Genomic DNA, 17834 nt, shown 5'->3' with positions numbered 1-17834 from the left:
ACATTCATCACAATGCTCCATGACCCCTGTCATCACACTGCTCCATGGCCTATGCATTCAAAATGCTCCATGGCCCCTGTAATCACATTGCTCCATGATCCCTTTCATCACAATATTCTAATGTTCTATGACCACTCTCATCACAATACGCCATGACGCCTATCATCATAATGCTCCAAGGCCCCTCTCATCACAATGCTCCATGAACCCTGTCATCACAATGTTCCATGACACTTGTCATCACAGTGCTCCATGAACCCCTGTCATCACAATAATCACTGCCCATGTAATCACAATGATCCTGGTCCCCTGTAATCACAATGCTCCATACCCTTATCATCACAATGCTCCAGAACTCTTGTCATCATAATGCTCCATGCTCGTGTCATCACAATGCTCCATGACCACTTTCATCGCAATGCTCCTTGACCCCTGTCATCGCAATGCTCCATGGCCTATGTATTCACAATGCTCCATGGCCCCTGTAATCACATTGCTCCATGACCCTTTTCATCACAATGCTCTATGAGCACTGTCATCACAAGGCCACACGACACCTGTCATCACAATGCTCTATGGCCCCTGTCAGCACAATGTTCCATGACAGATATCATCACAATGATCCATGACCACTCTCATCACAATGTTCCCTGCCCTTGTCATCTCAATGCTCCCTGGCCCCTGTAATCACAATGCTCCATACCCTTGTCATCGCAATCCTCCAGATCACTTCTCATCATAATGCTCCATGCCCGTGTCATCACAATGCTCCATGGCCCCTGTCATCACAGTGCTCCGTGATACCATTCATCATAATGATAGATGACCACTGTCATCACAATGCTCCATGACACCTGTCATCAGAATTGGCCATGGCCCTTGTCATCACAATGCTCCAGGACACTTGTCTTCACAATGTTCCATGGCGCATTTCATCACAATGCTCCATGACCACTTTCATCAAATTGCTCCATGATGCCTGTCATCACAATGCTCCATGGCCTTTGTCATCAAAATTCTACATGGCCCCTGTAATAACAGTGCTTCAGGACAACTTTTATCACAATGCTCCATGACCACTCTCATCACAATGCCAGATAAGACCTTTCATGACAATGCTCCATGGCCCTTGTCATCACAATATTCTATGACTTCTGTCATCACAATGCTCCATGCCCCTGTCATCACAATGCCCCATCACCCCTGCTATTACAATGCTCCATGACCCCTGTCGTCGCAATGCTCCGAAACCCTTGTCATCACAATATTCCATGATCCGTGTAATCACGATGATCCATGAACCATTTCTGTACAATGCTCCAGTACCCCTTTCATTAAAATGCTCCATGGCACTTGTCATCAGAATGCTCCAGGAACCCTTCCATCACAATAATCCATGACCCGTTTCCTCACAATTCTCCAGGACCGCTTTCATCACAATGCTCCATTCCCTTGTCATCTCAATGCTTCATGGCCCCTGTCATCAAAATGATCCATGCCCTTGTCATCAAAATGCTCCAGAACTCTTGTCATCACTATGCTCCATGCCCATGTCATCAAAATGCTGCATGGCCCCTGTCATCACAATGCTGCATGACCCCTGTCATCACAATGCTCCATGCCCGTATCATCACAATGCTCCATTACCCATGTCATCGTAGTGATCCATGACCCCTTTCATCACAATGCTGCATGACACCTGTCATCACAATGCTCCGTGGTCTTTGTCATCAAAATTCTCCATGACCACTGTCATCACCATGCCCCATGACCCCATTCATCACAATGCTCCATAGCCCTTGTCATCACAATGCTCCATTAGCCCTGTCATCACTATGTTCCATGACTCTTGTCATCAAAATGCCTCATGATCCATTTAATCACAATGCTCCATGACTCCTTTCATCACATCCTCCATGATACTTGTCAATACACTGCCCCATGACCTCTTTCAGAACAATGCTCCATGATACCAGTCATCACAATGCTCCATGACCATTGTCGTCACAATGCTCCATGCCCCTTTCAACACAATGCTCCATGACAACTGTCATCACAATGCTCCATGGCCTTTGTCATCACAATTATACATGGCCCCTGTGATCACAGTGCTCCATGACCCCTTTCATCACAATGCTCCATGACCACTGTCATCACAATGCCCCATGACCCCTGTCATCACAATGCTCCATGACCCCTGTCATTACAATGCTCCATGACCACTGTCATCACAATGTTCCATGATCGCTGTAATCACAATGACTCATGACACCTTTCCTCAGAAGGCTCCAGTACGCCTGTCATCACAATGCTCCAATGACCGTCTCATCACAATGCTCCATGATCCCTGTCAGCACAACGTTCCATGACAATTGTCATCCCAATGCTCCATGACACCTGTCATCACAATGTTGCCTGCCCATGTCATCAAAATGCTCCATGTCCCCTGTAAACACAATGTTCCATTACACCTGTCTTCACAGTGTTCCCTGCCCATGTCATCACAATGCTCCATTACCAATGTAATCAAAATGTTCGCCTGCCCTTGTCATCAAAATGCTCCATGGCCCCTTTAATCACAATGCTCCATGAACCCTGTCATCACAATGTTCCATGACAGTTGTCATCACAATGCTCCATGACCCTGTAATCACAATGCTCCATGCCCTTGTCATCACAATGCTCCAGAACTCTTGTCATGATAATGATGAATGCTCGTGTCATCACAAAGCTCCATGATACTTGTCATCACAATGTTCCATGGCCTTGTCATTACAATACTCCATGGCCCCTGTCATCACAGTGCTCCATGATACCTTTTATCACAATTCTAGATGACCACTGTCATCACAATGCCCCAAGACACATGTCATCACAATTCGGCATGGCCCTTGCCATCACAATGCTCCATGACCCGTGTCATCACTGTGGTCCAGGACACTTGTCATCACAATGATCCATGACCCCTGTCATCACACTGCTCCATGGCCTATGCATTCAAAATGCTCCATGGCCCCTGTAATCACATTGCTCCATTATGCCTTTCATCACGATGTTCTATGACCACTCTCATCACAATACCCCATGACGCCTATCATCATATTGCTCCAAGGCCCCTCTCATCACAATGCTCCATGAACCCTGTCATCACAATGTTCCATGACACTTGTCATCACAGTGCTCCATGAACCCCTGTCATCACAATATTCACTGCCCATGTAATCACAACGCGCCTGGTCCCTTCTAATCACAGTGCTCCATACCCTTTTCATCACAATGCTCCAGAACTCTTGTCATCATAATGCTCCATGCCCATGTCATCACAATGCTTGAAGAACCTTGTCATCACAATGCTCCATGAACCGTGTCATCACAAGGTTCCAGGAACCTTGTCATCACAATGATCCATGATCCCTGTCATCTCAATGCTCCATGATCTTTGTATTCACAATGCTCCATGGCCCCTATAATTGCGGTGATCCATGACCCCTGTCATCACAATGCTCCCTGGTATATTTCATCACAATTCTAGATGACCAGTGTCATCACCGTGCTCCACGGCCCCTGTCGTCAGAGTCCTCCATGATACCGTTCATTACAATTCTACATGACCACTGTTATCACAATGCCCCTTGACACCTGTCATCACAATTCGCCATGGCACTTGTCATCACAATGCTCCATGAACCATGTCATCACAATGTACATGGACACTTGTCATCACAATGCTCCATGACAACTTACATCACAATGCTCCTTGACCCCTGTCATTTCATTGCTCCATGGCCTATGCATTCACAATGCTCCATGGCTCCTGTAATCACATTGCTCCATGATCCCTTTCATCACAATGCTCCAATACCGCTGTCATCACAATGCCCCATGACGCCTATCATCATAATGCTCCAAGGCCCCTCTCATCACAATACTCCATGATCCCTGTCATCACAATGTTCCATGACACTAGTCATCACAGTGCTCCATGACCCCTGTCATCACAATATTTACTGCCCATGTAATCGCAATGCTCCTGTTCCACTGTAATCACAATGCTCCATACCCTTGTCATCACAATGCTCCAGAACTCTTGTCATCATAATGCTCCATGCCCGTGTCATCACAGTGCTCCATGACCACTTTCTTCACAATGCTCCTTGACCCCTGTCATCACAATGCTCTATGACCACTGTCATCACAATGCCACATGACACCTGTAATCACATTGCTCCATGCTCCTTTTCATCACAATGCTCTATGACCACTGTCATCACAATGCCACATGACACCTGTCATCACAATGCTCTATAGCCCCTGTCAGCACAATGTTCCTTGACAGGTATCATCACAATGATCCATGACTGCTGTCATCACAATGTTCCCTGCCCTTGTCATTCTCAATGCTCCCTGGCCCCTGTCATTACAATGCTCCATGCTCATATCATCACAATGCTCCATTACCCATGTCATCGTAGTGATCCATGACCCCTTTCATCACAATGCTCCATGACCCCAGTCATCACAATGCTCCATAGCTCTTGTCATCACAATACTCCATTAGCCCTGTCATCACAATGTTCCATGACTCTTGTCATCAAAATGCCTCATGATCCATTTAATCACAATGCTCCATGAGTCCTTTCATCACATCCTCCATGATACTTGTCATTACACTGCCCCATGACCTTTTTCAGAACAATGCTCCATGATACCAGTCATCACAATGCTCCATGACCATTGTCGTCACAATGCTCCATGCCCGTTTCAACACAATGCTCCATGACAACTGTCATTACAATGCTCCATGGCCTTTGTCATCACAATTATACATGGCCCCTGTGATCACAATGCCCCATGACTCCTGTCATCACAATGCTCCATGGCCCCTGTCATTACAATGCTCCATGACCACTGTCATCACAATGTTCCATGATCGCTGTAATCACAATGACTCATGACACCTTTCCTCAGAAGGCTCCAGTACGCCTGTCATCACAATGCTCCAATGACCGTCTCATCACAATGCTCCATGATCCCTGTCAGCACAACGTTCCATGACAATTGTCATCACAATGCTCCATGACACCTGTCATCACAATGTTGCCTGCCCATGTCATCAAAATGCTCCATGTCCCCTGTAATCACAATGTTCCATTACACCTGTCTTCACAATGTTCCCTGCCCATGTCATCACAATGCTCCATTACCAATGTAATCAAAATGTTCGCCTGCCCTTGTCATCAAAATGCTCCATGGCCCCTTTAATCACAATGCTCCATGAACCCTGTCATCACAATGTTCCATGACAGTTGTCATCACAATGCTCCATGACCCTGTAATCACAATGCTCCATGCCCTTGTCATCACAATGCTCCAGAACTCTTGTCATCACAATGATGAATGCTCGTGTCATCACAAAGCTCCATGATACTTGTCATCACAATGTTCCATGGCCTTGTCATTACAATACTCCATGGCCCCTGTCATCACCGTGCTCCATGATACCTTTTATCACAATTCTAGATGACCACTGTCATCACAATGCCCCAAGACACATGTCATCACAATTCGCCATGGCCCTTGCCATCACAATGCTCCATGACCCGTGTCATCACAATGGTCCAGGACACTTGTCATCACAATGATCCATGACCACTTACATCACAATGCTCCTTGACTCCTGTCATCACAATGCTCCATAGCCTATGCATTCGCAATGCTACATGGTCCCTGTAATCACATTGCTCCATGATCCATTTCATCACAATGCTCTATGACCACTGTCATTACAATGCCACATTATACCTGTCATCACAATGCTCCATGGCCCCTGTCAGCACAATGTTCCATGACAGATGTCATCACTCTCCTCCATGGTCCCTGTAATCACAATGCTCCATTCCCTTGTCAACGCAATGCTCCAGAACTCTTGTCATCATAATGCTCCATGCCCGTCTCATCACATTTCTCCATGACACTTTTCATTAAAATGCTCCATGGCCTTTATCATCACAATGCTCCATGGCCCCTGTTATCACAGAGATCCATGGTACCTTTCATCACAATGCTAGATAACCTCTGTCATCACAATGCCCGAGGACACCTGTCATCAGAATTGGCCATGGCCCTTGTCATCACAATGCTCCATGCCCTTGTCACCACAATGCTCCAGAACTCAGGGCATCATAATGCTCCATGCCCGTCTCATCACAATGCTCCATGACACTTGTCATCAAAATGCTCCATGGCCTTTGTCATCACAATGCTCCATGGCCCCTGTTATCACAGTGCTCCATGTTACCTTTCCTCACATTTCTCGATGACCACTGGCATCACAATGCTCCTTGACTCCTCTCATTTCATTGCTCCATGGCCTATGCATTCACAATGCTCCATGGCTCCTGTAATCACATTGCTCCATGATCCCTTTCATCACAATGCTCCAAGACCGCTGTCATCACAATGCCCCATGATGCCTATCATCATAATGCTCCAAGGCCACACTTATCACAATGCTCCATGATCCCTGTCCTCCCAATGTTCCATGACACTAGTCATCACAGTGCTCCATGACCCCTGTCATCACAATATTCACTGCCCATGTAATCACAATGCTCCTGGTCCCCTGTAATCACAATGCTCCATACCCTTGTCATCACAATGCTCCAGAACACTTGTCATCATAATTCTCCATGCCCGTGTCATCACAGTGCTCCATGACCACTTTCATCGCAATGCTCCTTGACCCCTGTCATCACAATGCTCTATGACCACTGTCATCACAATGCCACATGACACCTGTCATCACAATGCTCTATAGCCCCTGTCAGCACAATGTTCCATGACAGGTATCATCACAATGATCCATGACTGCTGTCATCACAATGTTCCCTGCCCTTATCATCTCAATGCTCCCTGGCCCCTGTCCTCACAATGCTCCATGCTCATATCATCACAATGCTCCATTACCCATGTCATCGTAGTGATCCATGACCCCTTTCATCACAATGCTCCATGACCCCAGTCATCACAATGCTCCATAGCTCTTGTCATCACAATGCTCCATTAGCCCTGTCATCACAATGTTCCATGACACCTGTCATCACAATTCGCCATGGCCCTTGACATCACAATGCTCCATGATCCATGTCATCACAATGTTCCTGGACACTTATCATCACAATGAACTATGACCACATTCATCACAATGCTCCATGACCCCTGTCATCACACTGCTCCATGGACTATGCATTCAAAATGCTCCATGGCCCCTGTAATCACATTGCTCCATGATCCCTTTCATCACAATGTTCTATGACCACTCTCATCACAATACCCCATGACGCCTATCATCATAATGCTCCAAGGCCCCTCTCATCACAATGCTCCATGAACCCTGTCATCACAATGTTCCATGACACTTTTCATTACAGTGCTCCATGAACCCCTGTCATCACAATATTCACTGCCCATGTAATCACAATGCTCCTGATCCCCTGTAATCACAGTGCTCCATACCCTTTTCATCACAATGCTCCAGAACTCTTGTCATCATAATGCTCCATGCCCGTGTCATCACAATGCTTGAAGAACCTTGTCATCACAATGCTCCATGATCCCTGTCATCACAATGTTCCATGACACTAGTCATCACAGTGCTCCATGACCACTGTCATCACAATATTCACTGCCCATGTAATCACAATGCTCCTGGTTCCCTGTAATCACAATGCTCCATACCCATTTCTTCACAATGCTACAGAACTCTTGTCATCATAATGCTGCATGCCCGTGTCATCACAGTGCTCCATGTCCACTTTCATCACAATGCTCCTTGACCCCTGTCATCACAATGCTCCATGGCCTATGTATTCACAATGCTCCATGCCCGTGTCATCACAGTGCTCCTTGACCCCTGTCATCACAATGCTCTATGACCACTGTCATCACAATGCCACATGACACCTGTCATCACGATGCTCCATGAACCATGTCATCACAATGTTCATGGACAATAGTCATCACAATGCTCCATGACAAGTTACATCACAATCTCCTTGACCCCTGTCATTCCATTGCTCCATGGCCTATGCATTCACAATGCTACATGGCTCCTGTAATCACTTTGCTCCATGATCCCTTTCATCACAATGCTCCAAGACCGCTGTCATCACAATGCCCCATGATGCCTATCATCATAATGCTCCAAGGCCCCTCTCATCACAATGCTCCATGATCCCTGTCATCACAATGTTCCATGACACTAGTCATCACAGTGCTCCATGACCCCTGTCATCACAATATTCACTGCCCATGTAATCACAATGCTCCTGGTCCCCTGTAATCACAATGCTCCATACCCTTGTCATCACAATGCTCCAGAACTCTTGTCATCACAATGCTCTATGACCACTGTCATCACAATGCCACATGACACCTGTCATCACAATGCTCTATAGCCCCTGTCAGCACAATGTTCCATGACAGGTATCATCACAATGATCCATGACTGCTGTCATCACAATGTTCCCTGCCCTTGTCATTCTCAATGCTCCCTGGCCCCTGTCATCACAATGCTCCATGCTCATATCATCACAATGCTCCATTACCCATGTCATCATAGTGATCCATGACCCCTTTCATCACAATGCTCCATGAACCCAGTCATCACAATGCTCCATAGCTCTTGTCATCACAATGCTCCATTAGCCCTGTCATCACAATGTTCCATGACTCTTGTCATCAAAATGCCTCATGATCCATTTAATCACAATGCTCCATGACTCCTTTCATCACATCCTCCATGATACTTGTCATTACACTGCCCCATGACCTTTTTCAGAACAATGCTCCATGATACCAGTCATCACAATGCTCCATGACCATTGTCGTCACAATGCTCCATGCCCCTTTCAACACAATGCCCCATGACACCTGTCATCACAATTCGCCATGGCACTTGTCATCACAATGCTCCATGAACCATGTCATCACAATGTTCATGGACACTTGTCATCACAATGCTCCATGACATCTTACATCACAATGCTCCTTGACACCTGTCATTTCATTGCTCCATTGCCTATGCATTAACAATGCTCCATGTCTCCTGTAAGCACATTGCTCCATGATCCCTTTCATCACAATGCTCCAAGACCGCTGTCATCACAATGCCCCATGACGCCTATCATCATAATGCTCTAAGGCCCCTCTCATCACAATGCTCCATGATCCCTGTCATCACAATGTTCCATGACACTAGTCATCACAGTGCTCCATGACCCCTGTCATCACAATATCCACTGCCCATGTAATCACAATGCTCCTGGTCCCCTGTAATCACAATGCTCCATACCCTTGTCATCACAATGCTCCAGAACTCTTGTCATCATAATGCTCCATGCCCGTGTCATCACAGTGCTCCATGACCACTTTCATCTCAATGCTCCTTGACCCCTGTCATCACAATGCTCTATGACCACTGTCATCACAATGCCACATGACACCTGTCATCACAATGCTCTATAGCCCCTGTCAGCACAATGTTCCATGACAGGTATCATCACAATGATCCATGACTGCTCTCATCACAATGTTCCCTGCCCTTGTCATTCTCATGCTCCCTGGCCCCTGTCATCAGAATGCTCCATGCACATATCATCACAATGCCCCATTACCCATGTCATCGTAGTGATCCATGACCCCTTTCATCACAATGCTCCATGACCCCAGTCATCACAATGCTCCATGCCCTTGTCATCACAATGCTCCAGAACTCTTGTCATCATAATGATTAATACTCGTGTCATCACAAAGCTCCATGATACTTGTCATCACAATGTTCCATGGCCTTGTCATTACAATACTCCATGGCCCCTGTCATCACAGTGCTCCATGATACCTTTTATCACAATTCTAGATGACCACTGTCATCACAATGCCCCAAGACACATGTCATCACAATTCGCCATGGCCCTTGCCATCACAATGCTCCATGACCCGTGTCATCACAATGGTCCAGGACACTTGTCATCACAATGATCCATGACCACTTACATCACAATGCTCCTTGACTCCTGTCATCACAATGCTCCATAGCCTATGCATTCGCAATGCTACATGGTCCCTGTAATCACATTGCTCCATGATCCATTTCATCACAATGCTCTATGACCACTGTCATTACAATGCCACATTATACCTGTCATCACAAGGCTCCATGGCCCCTGTCAGCACAATGTTCCATGACAGATGTCATCACTCTCCTCCATGGTCCCTGTAATCACAATGCTCCATTCCCTTATCAACGCAATGCTCCAGAACTCTTGTCATCATAATGCTCCATGCCCGTCTCATCACAATTCTCCATGACACTTTTCATTAAAATGCTCCATGGCCTTTATCATCACAATGCTCCATGGCCCCTGTTATCACAGTGATCCATTGTACCTTTCATCACAATGCTAGATAACCTCTGTCATCACAATGCCCGATGACACCTGTCATCATAATTGGCCATGGCCCTAGTCATCACAATGCTCCATGCCCTTGTCACCACAATGCTCCAGAACTCTTGGCATCATAATGCTCCATGCCCGTCTCATCACAATGCTCCATGACAACTTACATCACAATGCTCCTTGACCCCTGTCATTTCATTGCTCCATGGCCTATGCATACACAATGCTCCATGGCCCCTGTAATCACATTGCTCCATGATCCTTTTCATCACAATGCTCTATGACCACTGTCATCACAAGGCCACACGACACCTGTCATCACAATGCTCTATGGCCCCTGTCAGCACAATGTTCCATGACAGATATCATCACAAGGATCCATGACCGCTGTCATCACAATGTTCCCTGCCCTTGTCATCTCAATGCTCCCTGGCCCCTGTAATCGCAATGCTCCATACCCTTGTCATCGCAATGCTCCAGATCACTTCTCATCATAATGCTCCATGCCCGTGTCATCACAATGCTCCATGGCCCCTGTCATCACAGTGCTCCGTGATACCTTTCATCATAATGATAGATGACCACTGTCATCACAATGCTCCATGACACCTGTCATCAGAATTGGCCATGGCCCTTGTCATCACAATGCTCCAGGACACTTGTCTTCACAATGTTCCATGGCCCATTTCATCACAATGCTCCATGACCACTTTCATCAAATTGCTCCATGATGCCTGTCATCACAATGCTCCATGGCCTTTGTCATCAAAATTCTACATGGCCCCTTTAATAACAGTGCTTCAGGACAACATTTATCACAATGCTCCATGACCACTCTCATCACAATGCCAGATAAGACCTTTCATGACAATGCTCCATGGCCCTTGTCATCACAATATTCTATGACTTCTGTCATCACAATGCTCCATGCCCCTGTCATCACAATGCCCCATCACCCCTGCTATTACAATGCTCCATGACCCCTGTCGTCACAATGCTCCGAAACCCTTGTCATCACAATATTCCATGATCTGTGTAATCACGATGATCCATGAACCATTTCTGTACAATGCTCCAGTACCCCTTTCATTAAAATGCTCCATGGCGCTTGTCATCAGAATGCTCCAGGAACCCTTCCATCACAATAATCCATGACCCTTTTCCTCACAATTCTCCAGGACCGCTTTCATCACAATGCTCCATTCCCTTGTCATCTCAATGCTTCATGGCCCCTGTCATCAAAATGATCCATGCCCTTGTCATCAAAATGCTCCAGAACTCTTGTCATCACTATGCTCCATGCCCATGTCATCACAATGCTGCATGGCCCCTGTCATCACAATGCTGCATGACCCCTGTCATCACATTGCTCCATGCCCGTATAATCACAATGCTCCATTACCCATGTCATCGTAGTGATCCATGACCCCTTTCATCACAATGCTGCATGACACCTGTCATCACAATGCTCCATAGCCCTTGTCATCACAATGCTCCATTAGCCCTGTCATCACAATGATCCATGACTCTTGTCATCAAAATGCCTCATGATCCATTTAATCAGAATGCTCCATGACTCCTTTCATCACATCCTCCATGATACTTGTCATTACACTGCCCCATGACCTTTTTCAGAACAATGCTCCATGATATCAGTCATCACAATGCTCCATGACCATTGTCGTCACAATGCTCCATGCCCCTTTCAACACAATGCCCCATGACACCTGTCATCACAATTCGCCATGGCACTTGTCATCACAATGCTCCATGAACCATGTCATCACAATGTTCATGGACACTTGTCATCACAATGCTCCATGACATCTTACATCACAATGCTCCTTGACCCCTGTCATTTCATTGCTCCATTGCCTATGCATTAACAATGCTCCATGGCTCCTGTAAGCACATTGCTCCATGATTCCTTTCATCACAATGCTCCAAGACCGCTGTCATCACAATGCCCCATGACGCCTATCATCATAATGCTCCAAGGCCCCTCTCATCACAATGCTCCATGATCCCTGTCATCACAATGTTCCATGACACTAGTCATCACAGTGCTCCATGACCCCTGTCATCACAATATTCACTGCCCATGTAATCACAATGCTCCTGGTCCCCTGTAATCATAGTGCTCCATACCCTTGTCATCACAATGCTCCAGAACTCTTGTCATCATAATGCTCCATGCCCGTGTCATCACAGTGCTCCATGACCACTTTCATCTCAATGCTCCTTGACCCCTGTCATCACAATGCTCTATGACCACTGTCATCACAATGCCACATGACACCTGTCATCACAGTGCTCTATAGCCCCTGTCAGCACAATGTTCCATGACAGGTATCATCACAATGATCCATGACTGCTCTCATCACAATGTTCACTGCCCTTGTCATTCTCATGCTCCCTGGCCCCTGTCATCAGAATGCTCCATGCTCATATCATCACAATGCTCCATTACTCATGTCATCGTAGTGATCCATGACCCCTTTCATCACAATGCTCCATGACACCGGTCATCACAATGCTCCATAGCCCTTGTCATCACAATGCTCCATTAGCCCTGTCATCACAATGTTCCATGACTCTTGTCATCAAAATGCCTCATGATCCATTTAATCACAATGCTCCATGACTCCTTTCATCACATCCTCCATGATACTTGTCATTACACTGCCCCATGACCTTTTTCAGAACAATGCTCCATGATACCAGTCATCACAATGCTCCATGACCATTGTCGTCACAATGCTCCATGCCCCTTTCAACACAATGCTCCATGACAACTGTCATCACAATGCTCCATGGCCTTTGTCATCACAATTATACATGGCCCCTGTGATCACAATGCCCCATGACCCCTGTCATCACAATGCTCCATGGCCCCTGTCATTACAATGCTCCATGACCACTGTCATCACAATGTTCCATGATCGGTGTAATCACAATGACCCATGACACCTTTCCTCAGAAGGCTCCAGTACGCCTGTCATCACAATGCTCCAATGACCGTCTCATCACAATGCTCCATGATCCCTGTCAGCACAACGTTCCATGACAATTGTCATCCCAATGCTCCATGACACCTGTCATCACAATGTTGCATGCCCATGTCATCAAAATGCTCCATGTCCCCTGTAATCACAATGTTCCATTACACCTGTCTTCACAATGTTCCCTGCCCATGTCATCACAATGCTCCATTACCAATGTAATCAAAATGTTCGCCTGCCCTTGTCATCAAAATGCTCCATGGCCCCTTTAATCACAATGCTCCATGAACCCTGTCATCACAATGTTCCATGACAGTTGTCATCACAATGCTCCATGACCCTGTAATCACAATGCTCCATGCCCTTGTCATCACAATGCTCCAGAACTCTTGTCATCATAATGATGAATGCTCGTGTCATCACAAAGCTCCATGATACTTGTCATCACAATGTTCCATGGCCTTGTCATTACAATACTCCATGGCCCCTGTCATCACAGTGCTCCATGATACCTTTTATCACAATTCTAGATGACCACTGTCATCACAATGCCCCAAGACACATGTCATCACAATTCGCCATGGCCCTTGCCATCACAATGCTCCATGACCCGTGTCATCACAATGGTCCAGGACACTTGTCATCACAATGATCCATGACCACTTACATCACAATGCTCCTTGACTCCTGTCATCACAATGCTCCATAGCCTATGCATTCGCAATGCTACATGGTCCCTGTAATCACATTGCTCCATGATCCATTTCATCACAATGCTCTATGACCCCTGTCATTACAATGCCACATTATACCTGTCATCACAATGCTCCATGGCCCCTGTCAGCACAATGTTCCATGACAGATGTCATCACTCTCCTCCATGGTCCCTGTAATCACAATGCTCCATTCCCTTGTCAACGCAATGCTCCAGAACTCTTGTCATCATAATGCTCCATGCCCGTCTCATCACAATTCTCCATGACACTTTTCATTAAAATGCTCCATGGCCTTTATCATCACAATGCTCCATGGCCCCTGTTATCACATTGATCCATTGTACCTTTCATCACATTGCTAGGTAACCTCTGTCATCACAATGCCCGAGGACACCTGTCATCAGAATTGGCCATGGCCCTTGTCATCACAATGCTCCATGCCCTTGTCACCACAATGCTCCAGAACTCTGGGCATCATAATGCTCCATGCCCGTCTCATCACAATGCTCCATGACACTTGTCATCAAAATGCTCCATGGCCTTTGTCATCACAATGCTCCATGGCCCCTGTTATCACAGTGCTCCATGTTACCTTTCCTCATAATTCTCGATGACCACTGTCATCACAATGCCCCATGACACCTGTCATCACAATTCGCCATGGCCCTTGTCATCACAATGCTCCATGATCCATGTCATCACAATGTTCTTGGACACTTATCATCACAATGAACTATGACCACATTCATCACAATGCTCCATGACCCCTGTCATCACACTGCTCCATGGACTATGCATTCAAAATGCTCCATGGCCCCTGTAATCACATTGCTCCATGATCCCTTTCATCACAATGTTCTATGACCACTCTCATCACAATACCCCATGACGCCTATCATCATAATGCTCCAAGGCCCCTCTCATCACAATGCTCCATGAACCCTGTCATCACAATGTTCCATGACACTTGTCATCACAGTGCTCCATGAACACCTGTCATCACAATATTCACTGCCCATGTAATCACAATGCTCCTGGTCCCCTGTAATCACAGTGCTCCATACCCTTTTCATCACAATGCTCCAGAACTCTTGTCATCATAATGCTCCATGCCCGTGTCATCACAATGCTTGAAGAACCTTGTCATCACAATGCTCCATGAACCGTGTCATCACAAGGTTCCAGGACCCTTGTCATCACAATGATCCATGACCCCTGTCATCTCAATGCTCCATGATCTTTGTATTCACAATGCTCCATGGCCCCTATAATTGCGGTGATCCATGGCCCCTGTCATCACAATGCTCCCTGGTATATTTCATCACAATTCTAGATGACCACTGTCATCACAGTGCTCCACGGCCCCTGTCATCAGAGTCCTCCATGATACCTTTCATTACAATTCTACATTACCACTGTCATCACAATGCCGCATGACACCTGTCATCACAATTCGCCATGGCACTTGTCATCACAATGCTCCATGAACCATGTCATCACAATGTTCACGGACAATAGTCATCACAATGCTCCATGACAACTTACATCACAATGCTCCTTGACCCCTGTCATTCCATTGCTCCATGGCCTATGCATTCACAATGCTACATGGCTCCTGTAATCACATTGCTCCATGATCCCTTTCATCACAATGCTCCAAGACCGCTGTCATCACAATGCCCCATGACGCTTATCATCATAATGCTCCAAGGCCCCTCTCATCACAATGCTCCATGATCCCTGTCATCACAATGTTCCATGACACTAGTCATCACAGTGCTCCATGACCCCTGTCATCACAATATTCACTGCCCATGTAATCACAATGCTCCTGGTCCCCTGTAATCACAATGCTCCATACCCTTGTCATCACAATGCTCCAGAACTCTTGTCATCACAATGCTCTATGACCACTGTCATCACAATGCCACATGACACCTGTCATCACAATGCTCTATAGCCCCTGTCAGCACAATGTTCCATGACAGTTATCATCACAATGATCCATGACTGCTGTCATCAAAATGTTCCCTGCCCTTGTCATCTCAATGCTCCCTGGCCCCTGCCCTCACAATTTTCCATGCTCATATCATCACAATGCTCCATTACCCATGTCATCGTAGTGATCCATGACCCCTTTCATCACAATGCTCCATGACCCCAGTCATCACAATGCTCATAGCCCTTGTCATCACAATGCTCCATTAGCCCTGTCATCACAATGTTCCATGACTCTTGTCATCAAAATGCCTCATGATCCATTTAATCACAATACTCCATGACTCCTTTCATCACATCCTCCATGATACTTGTCATTACACTGCCCCATGACCTTTTTCAGAACAATGCTCCATGATACCAGTCATCACAATGCTCCATGACCATTGTCGTCACAATGCTCCATGCCCCTTTCAACACAATGCTCCATGACAACTGTCATCACAATGCTCCATGGCCTTTGTCATCACAATTATACATGGCCCCTGTGATCACAATGCCCCATGACCCCTGTCATCACAATGCTCCATGGCCCCTGTCATTACAATGCTCCATGACCACTGTCATCACAATGTTCCATGATCGCTGTAATCACAATGACCCATGACACCTTTCCTCAGAAGGCTCCAGTACGCCTGTCATCACAATGCTCCAATGACCGTCTCATCACAATGCTCCATGATCCCTGTCAGCACAACGTTCCATGACAATTGTCATCCCAATGCTCCATGACACCTGTCATCACAATGTTGCCTGCCCATGTCATCAAAATGCTCCATGTCCCCTGTAATCACAATGTTCCATTACACCTGTCTTCACAATGTTCCCTGCCCATGTCATCACAATGCCCCATTACCAATGTAATCAAAATGTTCACCTGCCCTTGTCATCAAAATGCTCCATGGCCCCTTTAATCACAATGCTCCATGAACCCTGTCATCACAATGTTCCATGACAGTTGTCATCACAATGCTCCATGACCCTGTAATCACAATGCTCCATGCCCTTGTCATCACAATGCTCCAGAACTCTTGTCATCATAATGATGAATGCTCGTGTCATCACAAAGCTCCATGATACTTGTCATCACAAAGTTCCATGGCCTTGTCATTACAATACTCCATGGCCCCTGTCATCACAGTGCTCCATGATACCTTTTATCACAATTCTAGATGACCACTGTCATCACAATGCCCCAAGACACATGTCATCACAATTCACCATGGCCCTTGCCATCACAATGCTCCATGACCCGTGTCATCACAATGGTCCAGGACACTTGTCATCACAATGATCCATGACCACTTACATCACAATGCTCCTTGACTCCTGTCATCACAATGCTCCATAGCCTATGCATTCGCAATGCTACATGGTCCCTGTAATCACATTGCTCCATGATCCATTTCATCACAATGCTCTATGACCCCTGTCATTACAATGCCACATTATACCTGTCATCACAATGCTCCATGGCCCCTGTCAGCACAATGTTCCATGACAGATGTCATCACTCTCCTCCATGGTCCCTGTAATCACAATGCTCCATTCCCTTGTCAACGCAATGCTCCAGAACTCTTGTCATCATAATGCTCCATGCCCGTCTCATCACAATTCTCCATGACACTTTTCATTAAAATGCTCCATGGCCTTTATCATCA

The 17834-nt window shown here is 46.2% G+C and overlaps 1 long non-coding RNA gene across 1 annotated transcript in view; it reads right to left on the bottom strand.

The window, feature by feature from the left end:
• Positions 1–17334, bottom strand: part of LOC309621381 — a 161838-nt gene extending 144504 nt beyond the window's left edge. The window contains exon 1 of the long non-coding RNA XR_014239978.1: positions 17254–17334. This is a non-coding gene — a long non-coding RNA (uncharacterized lncRNA). The remainder of the gene's footprint in view (positions 1–17253) is intronic.
• Between the last annotated feature and the right edge of the window lie 500 nt (positions 17335–17834).

The sequence above is a fragment of the Balaenoptera borealis genome (genome assembly GCF_965194805.1).
Source record: "Balaenoptera borealis genome assembly, contig: HAP1_SCAFFOLD_371, whole genome shotgun sequence".
In the NCBI taxonomy this organism is placed as follows: domain Eukaryota; kingdom Metazoa; phylum Chordata; class Mammalia; order Artiodactyla; family Balaenopteridae; genus Balaenoptera; species Balaenoptera borealis.
The sequence above is the reverse complement of the archived record's forward strand: the minus strand, read 5'-3'. Positions and strand labels throughout refer to the sequence as shown.